Source organism: Calliphora vicina, chromosome 1 (assembly GCF_958450345.1).
Source record: "Calliphora vicina chromosome 1, idCalVici1.1, whole genome shotgun sequence".
NCBI lineage: Eukaryota > Metazoa > Arthropoda > Insecta > Diptera > Calliphoridae > Calliphora > Calliphora vicina.
Window position 1 is genome coordinate 147,884,229 of NC_088780.1, and position 12,230 is coordinate 147,896,458.

Sequence of the window (12,230 nt, forward strand, 5' to 3'; positions counted from 1 at the left end):
ACTGAAATATGTTGTAAATTGCACATGTATGTCAAATATGATCATATATTTGTCATGTGTGACCCTACCTTAAATTTCTTTGAGGTTGTTTTCTTTTTTTTAAAATAACTAATTAAATTTATTTAAGTAGAAGATTAATTGACAATTATAGATTGAATTTTATTGAAAATTGAAAAATTTTATTTATTCGAATAAAAAATATATTTTTTACTCGATTATTCGAACAATTTTTATTCGACTGAAAACCTTAAATATTATTTCAGCTTTTAGTTAACTGTGAAAAAGATATATGAAACACACGGGTGCAAAAAGTCAAATTGGTGCAAAAATTTCATTCGGTGGATTCCTTCCTTAACATGTTTTCAACATATGATCAACGTTTTGAAAGAATTTTTTTACATTATCAAATGTTTCTTGATTCTATAAAAAAAAAACTTAATAAACTAGAGACTTTATATTTAATTTTTCATGGTTATTTTCTATAGACAAACATATTAATTAAGATGGTGTAATTATATTTGGACCTTCGAACTAAAATTAAGGACTTTCCTATTCCAGACAATATCAAAGTTTCCATCGTAGATAAATGTAAAAAATCTGTCTGAATGTCCATTCACTATCCATTTTTTGTAAATCAGCTGATGAAAAGACATGAACAGATGTTTTAAAGCTATTTTGTAAATGTTCCTTTCAGTGTCCTCTTTAAAATTGCTTTGTAAAATAATACACAATATATAAAATAGTATTTAGTATTTAGTACCACACGAAATGTTCATCCATCCAAAAGAGTTTTCAAAAAGTACCTTTCAGTAATTAAACATTTAAGGTGCTGCTCTCTTGAAACACACTCCTGGAGAGAGTAAGGATTTTGTTGCTTTGTTTTTTCTCACACATTCCCAACTTATTTTATCAATTATTCTTCATCTTTTTATTTTTCTGCATGCAAATTCTATTTTCTTTTTTTTTGTTCTTATATTTTCATTCATTCAAAAAACTACAAATATTTTCTCCGGTGTGTTGTCCTTCAAAAAAAAAAAAAAAACAGCAACAACATAAAAAGGAAGGAACAACAAAAAAAGGGAATATGTTTGTTTACATCTCTTTTATATGTAGATGTATGAATGTAATATTTTGTAAATTGTTGATGTGATTTACTACTACAAAAACACACAAGCCGACAAACTTGCATTTTAATACAACAACTTTACGAGTGCACTTCAAGCACGAGTGTTGTCTACATACAAACCAACATGGCTTGAAACAATCGTCTCGGTAATAGTTGTAGTTGTAGTAGTTGTTAAGTGAGAAAATTTTAATTATTTGCATGATGTATACGAGTTGGTGTGCGAGTGTGTAATGAGTAAATGACTGACTACGAGAGTAGCATGCAACCTGTGCAACGTCCAGCTTCAACATCATGCTTATCATCACAATATCGTAGTATTTTATTCGAGCAGTGTAGTAGTGTAACCTTGTCAGATGCATATTAAATGATGTTTTATTTCGTATGCATTTTCTTTGTTGCACATCTACATACTTACATACTTGCATACTTAATATAGCACTTGCATTTGCCCAGACTGAGAGACACAAACAAATAGACATTTGCTAAAATGTATTGCACTCTGAAGATGACTTAAGTTGTTGTTGCTGTTCGATATTCAACAGGTTCTGGAAAATGGTAATTAAGTGGTAAGTACTACATTCAAATATACATACTTGTAATTTAACTCACACTCGCAGGTTTTCCTTTACAACAACTGTACACATCTACATATGATTGTGTGTGTGAATAGATTTATTTTATGAATTTTTAATTAAAAGTTTACTTTCACTTAAGTATTAAATATATTCTCTCTTTATATCTATATACATTAGAGTGACAATCAGTTGTATGGATAACAATTTTTGTTAAAATTTTGAAGAGTGCCGGGTGGACTATTGTGACACTAGGCCTAAAAGTTAAGCGCTGAAAATTTGAGCAAAATCGGACAACGATTTCTGGACGCGTATCGAGGTCAAAGTTCAGATATATGTAAAATTTTACTATTTATATGAATTAAATAGGTGAAACTCGTTAACTTTCTGCATTGTTTTCTAGAAATATGTAGATTTATTTATATTAATGAATATGTTTGAGTTTTTGTGTTCGTAGGATACCGTTACCCTATTCGCAGTTACGACCAAAACAAATAATTTTTTTAATTACAGTTTCAAAACTCCATTTTCAAATTTTTAAAAATTTTGTTAAACAAATTTCAGAATTTTTTGATCATCACATTGGGATTTATTAAGATCATAATAGGGAATAAAAATATGAAAAAATTATGTCAACACCTCTTACAGTTTTTTCAAGAAAAACTATTTTTTTGTCCATATTTTGGCGAATGAGCCTATTTTCCTTACTGTTATAAATGTTAAGTAAAACCTATAGAGTGGAAAAGATTTTGCAAAAATAAGAGCATCTGAAAAATAATTTGGTCTTTATGTTCCATTCAGAGGGTACTATATTTTAAAAAAATAATAAGTTCTTTCGAAACATTGTTGTCCAAAATATCGAGCGAAATAACGGATGTTATTTTGAGGTACATGTTGAAATATGGGAAATTTTGGCAATCGTGAGAGGTGTTATGTTTTCTTTGAATTTCATACACTAAACCAATTATTTTTCCTTTACAATATTTTATTAAAACAATCTTTGGATGATTTTATAATAAAAAAATTAAATTCATTTCCTACTACATGCTAATTTTTAGCTTAGTTTTCGCCGTAATCTTAGCCTAAAAGATACCAATTAAATTAAAAAATTAAATATAGTTAGTTTAAACTATTATGTTTGCCCTTAAAATGTTGTAATATGCTCTAAATACTTCATATAATCTTCACATAATAACATTTTATTGTTTTCTCCTATTAAAATCATCTTGAAAAAAGCTTCAAGTGTGTTTGTCGTGGTTGTCATTGCCGTGGAATTGCCCATATATAAGTTATGCCCCACAAAATTTTGTTGAATCATAAATTGAAAAGTAAATAGAGAAAAAACTGAAATTCAAAACTTTATCATTTCTATATAAAACTAGAATAAAACTGTTTAGAAATATTATCACAAAACTATCAAATTAGTTTATTTTGGTCTACAATATTGTTGTGGTTACTAATTTATGATACATACAAATATTATTACAAATTTTATAATTTACGGCCAATTTCACAATGTACGAGTATTTCATTTTAACCGGAAAATTAACTAACTGTCGGTTTGTTTAACGGGGACCATTTAACCAACGGTTACCGATTTACGTTTCACCATCATTTGATTACTTAACCAAAGCATTCAGTAGTAAGTATGGCAATAATGCATACATTTGTTTACGAAAAATAGTGTAATGAAAGATTGAAATATAATAAATTGTCTAAAAGACGGCATAAAAAATAATAATTTGTGTTTTCTTATTGGTATAATAAAAAAAAACGTATAAAACTCAAAAATATTAAGGTACCTAACTGTAAAATTTACAGAACAAACTGAACCACAATTACTGAAAACCAACAAGGAAAAGTGCACGTTTGTTGTTTGGTTTGTAAGTGCAATATCCAGGTGGTATATGGATAACCCCGTGCAAAATTTACTTTTCTTCGCTTTACACTTTTAAAAATTATAAATATTACAAAAATATAAATGTTTTTCCATGTTCTTTTATTATATTTCATACAATTAAGATGCTAACCGGCGAAATTTATTCGGTTATATTTAACAGCAACTTTGTTGTTAGATAGTGTCAGTTAAGAATTAATTGTACATTGTGAAATTCATATTAGCCTAACTTGCGGTTAAAGTTCACGTTAACTTTTAATCGTACATTGTGAAAATGGCCGTTATTGTAATTATGTGTAGCTATATTGATTTTCTCATTTAGTTTATAACACATTGAAATATTGGCCGTAGTCCCAAAAAGTATATAAAATTCTAAGCTAAGCCCTAAGTCTAGCTAAGTCCGTCCGTCTGTCTATTGAAGGCAAGATAGGAACTAGAGGGAATGACCTAGGGGATGAAATTTTCCGAAAATATTCTCTGTTGATCAGAAATGTATAGTCAAACCAAAAAAAAGTTTGAAAGAATATTTCCGTCGAACAGCTACAAAAGTCTTCAGGAAATTTGTATTGATGATACACTTGACAAAAAGGCATGTGTAATGCCATATCTATCTTCTATATATAAAAATGAAATGGTCCATGTATGTAATGGCATCACGTGAGAACGGCTGGAGCGATTTGGCTGATTTTGTTTTATTCGATTCAAAATTTTCAGGATATGGTTTGTAAAGAAAAAAGTTCAAAAATTCAACTGTAATAAAAAAGCTCCCTAAAGTATGCAGTACAAATTTAGATATTTCATTTGCAAATAAATAAGAACAGGCAGATTTATGTGGGTTGGAGAAACTTGAAGAACTAACATTAGTAAATGCTTAAGGGCGAAACCGGGCGGTCAACTAGTTTTTTATAAAAATCTAAAGGTAGGTAGACTAATTTCAATCCTGAGGGCACCAAGCACATGAGAATTTTTACGTTCCAGACACCGGCATTTGAGTGAAAAAACAAAATAATTCTAAGCAAATACTTTTGTTGCCATTTGTATACCCTTCACCATGAGTGATATATACTTTCCCCCAAATAACTTACATACATGATTCATACATCAATATATCAGGAAAAAGGAAAAAACCAGGACATACTCGATTTTTTACCTATTTTTGATCTATGTCTGCATTACTAAGTCATTAATATAGACAATATGGATATCCAATAATAGATATTTCAAAGACCTTTGCAACGTATATAAGGCCAAACTATGTGGGACCTACAATTGGTCAAAATCGCGAAAAATATTTTTTACCCCGAATTTTTTTTTCACCAAAAAAGTTTTTTTTCACAAATAAATAAATTTTTTTTAAAAAAAAAATAACAAAAAATAAATATTTTTGTTTTTAACTATAATTTGATGAAGTGTATATAAAATTCGGCACAGCCGAATATAGCTCTGTGACTTGTTGGATATCATTTAAGCAGCACTATGCTTAATCTAGAGGGAGATATCAATAAATGTGGATCCAGAACGCGACCAAAAATAGAGCCCGTTCTTTACTGCATATAGAAAAAGCATTTCCAGGGTTCAGAACGTGATTTGCGTACCCCTTTGAAGTGAAAAAAGTAATGACATCTGAACAATTTATTTTCTTGTCGTAATTTTTCGATAACATTTATGTAGCACTATGTTTTATATAGAGGCATAAAGCATTAAATATGGGATCCAGAACGCGACAAAAAAAAATAGAACTCACTTTCGACTGCGTCTAGAAAAATACAAAGATCAGAGAACTGAAACATAATTGTTTAAACTAAATTACAATAATGTGGCTTTCTGTTGATAGTTGTCATATTGAATGAAGTATTTGCTTTCGTTTTGTTACAAACTTTAGCATGATTTAACACGCGGCATTATTCCCGCCACTTTTGTAATAAGGCTTAATTCAAGTAATTTAAACAAAACTTTCGTAGTTGTTATTTGTTGCTTAAATAGTGTTTCAATAACTTAAACATTATCTGTTTAAATAAGCCTACTGGTAATGGAATTTCTGCCTTCTGATAGCTTGATTCATTCTAAACAAGGTACAAAGACGAGTCTTTATAGTCATAACCGACATGATGAGATCTACTCTGGAGTGTTATATTTTGCTTCCCCTCACGCTACAACAAACATATATCAGACATATTTTCAATACGATTGAGCGAATCGGTTGACAGATATTAAGCAGGGGAGTCGAACAAATTACATAGCCCCCAGAATGAATTTCGATAAATCTCCATTATTAATATACAAACAAGGGATGTCTATCGTCACACTCTGAAGTCAGGACATATCCAGACATGCTCTACTTGCAATACATGATGTCAGTTCATTCGATGAATTGCAATAGCAGGAGTATGCGCGAAAAACTGACTATTGTTGATTTAAACTCCAAAAAATCACCTGGTATTGATAAAATCAGTAACAAGATGCTCCTCGAGCTACCCCAAATTGCATTAAGTATAATCCTATTTATTTTTAATGCTATATTACGCCTTGAATATTATCCACCAGAATGGAAGGTTTCTTTAGTTACAATGATACCTAAGCCGGGAAAAGATCACAGGAAAGTAGAATCATATAGACCCATTAGCCTATTGTCAAATATATCAAAGCTATTCGAAAAACTGTTAATGCACAAGTTAAAGCCGATAGTGAATCATTTTGATTGTATTCCAACTCATCAATTCGGATTTCGAGAAAAACATAACACCATAGAACAAACTCACAGGTTGGTAGAAATCATATCCAAGACATTTGAAGAAAAAAATATTGTTCTGCACTCTTCATCGACGTTTCGCAAGCCTTCGACAAAGTATGGCATGAAGGATTATCGATAAAAATAAAACAATATTTACCAGTGAACACACACAAGCTTCTAGAAAGTTATTTAAGTCATCGAAAGTTCGTTCTTAAAGAGGGAGACTTCATAAGTCCACCACAGCCTATTGAAGCAGGCGTACCCCAAGGAAGTATACTGGGTCCCTTCCTATATTTGCTATATACTTGTGATATGCCTTCAAACAGTCGAACCCACATATCTACTTTTGCTGATAACACCACCAGAAAGGTGGTTAAAACAATGGAGAATAAAAGTAAACGAGCAAAAATGTATACATCTTACATTCACATTGCGTAGAGAATCATGCCCTCCAATCCTAATAAATAATCATATAATACCTCAACAAACTGAAGTTAAATATCTAGGTCTGTATCTAGACCGACGTCTTACCTGGAAAAAGCATATAGATACGAAATTGACTCAAATGAAGTTAAAATTACTAAAATTATGGCCGTGCCCCATAATTCAATTATGGGGCACGGCCTCAGCTTCTAATATTGAAAAAATTCAAAGATTCCAAAATAAAATATTACGAATGATAACAGCAGCGCCTTGGTATGTGAGAAATATTAACATTCATAAGGATCTAGGTGTCTCCCTGGTGAAAACTGAAATAAAAAAACAAGCGGAGTTATATTTGAAAAAGTTAGAAGTTCACCCGAACCCACTTGCACGAACATTAATGAGAAGTAATGGCTACATCCGACTAAGAAGAAGGAATCCAACAGACCTGCACTGATGATAGGATCTATAAATTAAACATAATTTTTCGTCCAACTGTGGTGGGACGTAAATAAAAAAATAATATTTAGATTTAAGATTTGAACAAATTATTGATAGTTCACATTATTTTGTGAAGATACAATAAATAAAATATGCAATAAAAAAAAAAAATTTAAATTTTCCATTTAGCATCAAATTCTAAAAATCCAGAATTTTAATTCCCTGAAGCTAATAAATAATTTTTAAACAAATTATTGTGCTACACTCCCCCACATCAAGCTCCTGTTGTCTATTCTATTTTCTTGTCTTTTTTTGTGACTTTGTTAAATGTCACCTTAAAGATCCGTGTGTTTAAGACAACAACAGCAAAATATTTGAACTCGTTAACTTGATTGTTAGTTTTTTGTTGTTTTTTTTGTGTAAAGCATTTTGTGTTTGTTGCAGTTGTAGTTTGTTAAAGTGGCTTATTTGTTTACGATGACTCTCGTACATTATGAGCTTGTTACAAAAGACCGCCTTGAGTAAACGCGAGACGGTTGGATGGAAGGACGGACGGACGGACGGATGGACTGCGGACTACAACGACGACTAACGACAAATGCCAAAAGATGGAGAGTTTTCAGTTTCATGTAACTTGTAAATAAAATGTCCATGGTGGCAAAAAAGTTCATAGTATTTTGTTATTTATTTCCTTTTAATTTTATATACATACGAGTGTATTTCATATATAATACGTAAGTGTATGTATTGTATGTACGTTCTGATGCATGTACGACAGCAAACAAACGCTTGTATTAAGTATGTGCGATTGGATTAATCTGAAAAGTTATTTGAAACTTCAATCCAGAATTTGTCATTTTACACTTTCTTCAAAAACGTTGTACTCATTACAATATTAAAAAATATCAAATTCCAAAGTACCAATGCATTAAAATTACGAATTACGAGAGTTCTGTAGCTTTCGCTTACTCTCAAAGTTTATATAATCAGTTTGGAGATCTGTTCCGATGATCTTATTCTTCCGCTTCTTCTCAAACTTATACTTTAACGAATTTCCATGAATTGCGTTAGAATTTATTTTCTTCTCATTGATATTTCGCCATTTAGGATGCATACATAGGCACATGATCGAGGAGGATTCTCATGATCTTTATTTTTCGATTACTCTCTGACTGAGGTCATCATCTGTATCGCATCTAATGCATTTAATGTAAAACGCAACATTCCACAGACCATTTAATGTAAATCATCATTACGATCACGGAAAGATGTATTTAATATGATCGCGTGGTCAACGATCGCCATTAGGATCTTTACTTTCCGGTTAATCTCAGAGGTCCACTTTATCGAGGACGCAATCACAGGTAGTTGCTGGATGATTTTTTCTGATGACCTTTGAGTTTCAGTTACTATCAGATTTATTTGCATTCTATAGCATCTTAGAAACGAACAATTCAGTGTGGTAGATGATTTGATGGTCAGATGGTTCAGTGCTTATTTGTCGTCACGATTATTTTCAGACTTTGTAGCATTTAATGTGATACATGGTGTGATTCGCCATCACGGTAATATTTACCTTCTGGTTAATCTCAGACTTTCAAAATTCTATAAATTGGATTAAAAAGTTCATCGCGATTTAGTAATTCAACATGCAGTCAAATTTAAAGGTTATGTGATTTTTTTCTGATGATCTTTACGTATCGGATGCTCCTAGACATTACAGGATATCTGTAACATTTTTAATGAAGTGCAAAGGAACTATTCAGTGTGTAAATGATTTGGTGGTTATTGGGTTATCTGGCGATCACCATCACGATCACGATGCATAGGATGCATCATTACCGCATCCTAGCCAAATATTTAGGAAATTATAATGCAAAAAACTCATTGAATATGATCTATGCTTTGGTGATCAGAGAAACAGAACACTGCAGATCTACGCAGTGAAGAGAATCAAACAACAAATGCACTTTTCTCCAGAATTCTTAACAAGAGAGCGCATGTCGGAGCTTATGAAATTGAGGAAAAGATAAGAGAGACAATAACATCTCAGTGACTAGGATCTGCGACATTTCGAACAGTATAAAAGATGTGTGATTGACTAATCTAACTACTTTTGAGGACTTTGAGGATCAAAGAAATCTAAATTCCTTTAAGATTAAAATGGTCGAAAAATGAGAACTTCCTAGCCTGCCCTCTTAAAACAAGATGACGGTGTTGTGTTGTTGTGTGTCCTGTTACTGTATGTTGTTGTGTTGTGTACTCTCGTATGTAGTTAAAAAGTTGTAACAAAGGTGACATTCTAGGTGGCATACATACATGAAGAATTGTACTCCACTCTCGTTCGTCGTACGATATTACGGATAGACCATCCTGAAATGTTGTTAAGAAACGTGTTTGTAGGCATATTTAAGATTTTCTTAAGGTTTCTTCTCTTCTATGCAGCCAACAGAAAGCCCATATTGCTGCCAACTCTGAAGGTAAATTTTCATGCTAAATATTGCTTTTATTTCTGTTTATTTTTTATTTCCTTAGTTTGTTTTTTTTCTTGGTTTGTTTGCCTTCTCTATATTGCAATTAAAATCATGTTCATTGCACATGCGCGTCTAGTTTAGTAAAGATCTATAAACATCGTTGTCATTGTCGTTGATGTTGTTGTATATTTTTTTATATATTTCTACTTGGTTGACTAGGGAGTCTTTAAGAAGTTGAAGTTTTTAATAGTTTGGGGGGTCTTTTTTAAAAAAATTAATAAGAAAAAAATAACATTAAACATAAATACATTAATATTTATATAGAGTCTCTTACATACATATGTATGTATAAACATAGAAATTAAAGCATTAAGTTTAGCATATTCAAAGTACATATGTGTGTTCCTAGATTTCACAATTATTATGACTTCTGTTGAATTCTAGAAATTAACATGATAATTTTCTTAATATAAATGAAATTTATTAAACATAATTGCAATTATTTTTATTATTTAATTTTTTAAGTATCATTATTTTAATGTTGGTAATTTTAGTTGGCATTTGTAAAGAATATATGAGTCTTCATATTGCACAATTGTATAATTGACTGGCATAACTAATATATTCAAATAATTTATCAAATTGCTAAATGAAAACTGTTGAATGCAACAATACAAAATAGTATGTATTGTATATAAATTCCATTTATTATATTTTTCATTTATTTATTTTTTTTTCGAAAGAAGGCCTTTTGCTTTAAGATTGATGCAATATGTTGTTCATGTTTGCAACAAATAACCAAAAAAAAAAAAAATGAACATCAACAATAATGAATAATTATTGAATGATTGACATGCAATTTTGCATGCATTTAAGATAAAGTTGAGAAGAAAAAAAAAACTTGACATCTTGTAATGAAAACTTATTTGAAAATGATGTTTTTCTTAATTTATTCTATGTGGTAATAAATTTAAAACTTTCAAACAAAAATAATTTTTGAAGAATATTGAAATTTGAAATGCATACATATGTACACGCAGAGAAAAAATATAATTGGGCATGGTTACTGTAACCATTTATATAGTGTTACAAGTTTTTTAACTATATTATAGTCACAGTAACCATTTACATGATTGTGGTAACCATAATATGGTTAACTTACGATTCACACGATTGTCTCAACCATATATATGGTTACAGTAAACATATATATGTTTGTGGCAACCATTCATATGATGAATAATTTTATCATAATATGTTGTTCTCAGATTATGATAAGCCTTAAGCCGAGAGCACCATAATATGATAAGTCCTTCATCATATAAATGGTTGTCACAAACATATATATGTTTACTGTAACCATATATATGGTTGAGACAATCATGTGAATCGTAAGTTAACCATATTATGGTTACCAGAATCATGTAAATGGTTACTGTGACTATAATATAGTTAAAAAACTTGTAACAATATTGCAATGGTTACAGTAACCATGCCCAACTATATTTTTTCTCTGCGTGTATCTATGTGAAATTATTTAAGGAATTTAGACTTAATTAATAAACATAATCGAACCTTTACAAAAATGTTCACAAACTATAAGGAAACTTAAGCTAAGATTTCCAAAACTTTTAGTCGTTTTTCAATATTGATTGATCTTCACCCTAGTTCAAGATACTAACATCATACTAGCATGGTTACTGTAACCATATAAATAGTGTTACAAGATTTTTAACAATATTATAGTCACAGTAACTATTTACCTGATTGTGGTAACCATAATATGGTTAATTTGTGATTCACGTGATTGTATCAACCATATATATGATTACAGTAAACAAATATATGTTTGTGGCAACCATATTTATGATGAATAATTTTATCATATGTTGTTCTCAGATTAAGCCTTGAGCCGAGAGCAACATAATATGATAAGTCCTTCATCATATGAATGGTTGTCACAAACATATATTTGTTTACTCTAACCATAGATATGGTTGGTACAATCATGTGTATCGTAAATTAACCATATTATGGTTATGGTCATATTGAGGTCTACATATCTGTCATTTATTCTATGCGGAAAGTTTTGCTTTACTTCTTTAATTTGATAAAAAAAAAGTGCCGCTGAAGCACACCGATTGCTCACCAAAGCTTATGGTGAATGTGTTCCATCGGTTTCAACGTTGAAGAGATGGTTTGTGCTGTTCAGAAGTGGTAATTTTGATATGGAAGACATAGATAGCCGAGGTCAGGAAAAAAAGTTTGAAGACCAAGAATCGGAGGCATTACTCAATGAAGATTGTTGTCAAACTCAACAAGAGCTTGCAAAATTATTGGGAGCTACTCAAGCTGTAATTTCAATTCAGTTGGATTCATCCAAAACAGGAAAGTTGGGTACCACACGCATTGAAGCCGAGAGAGCTGAACGACGATTTTGCATGTCCGAAATAATGCTTGAAAGCTATAAAAGAAAATCATATTTGCAGCGAATCATTACTTGCGATTAAAAATGGATCCATTACAGTAAGCCGAAGCGTAATAGATAGTACGTGAAGCCCGCCCA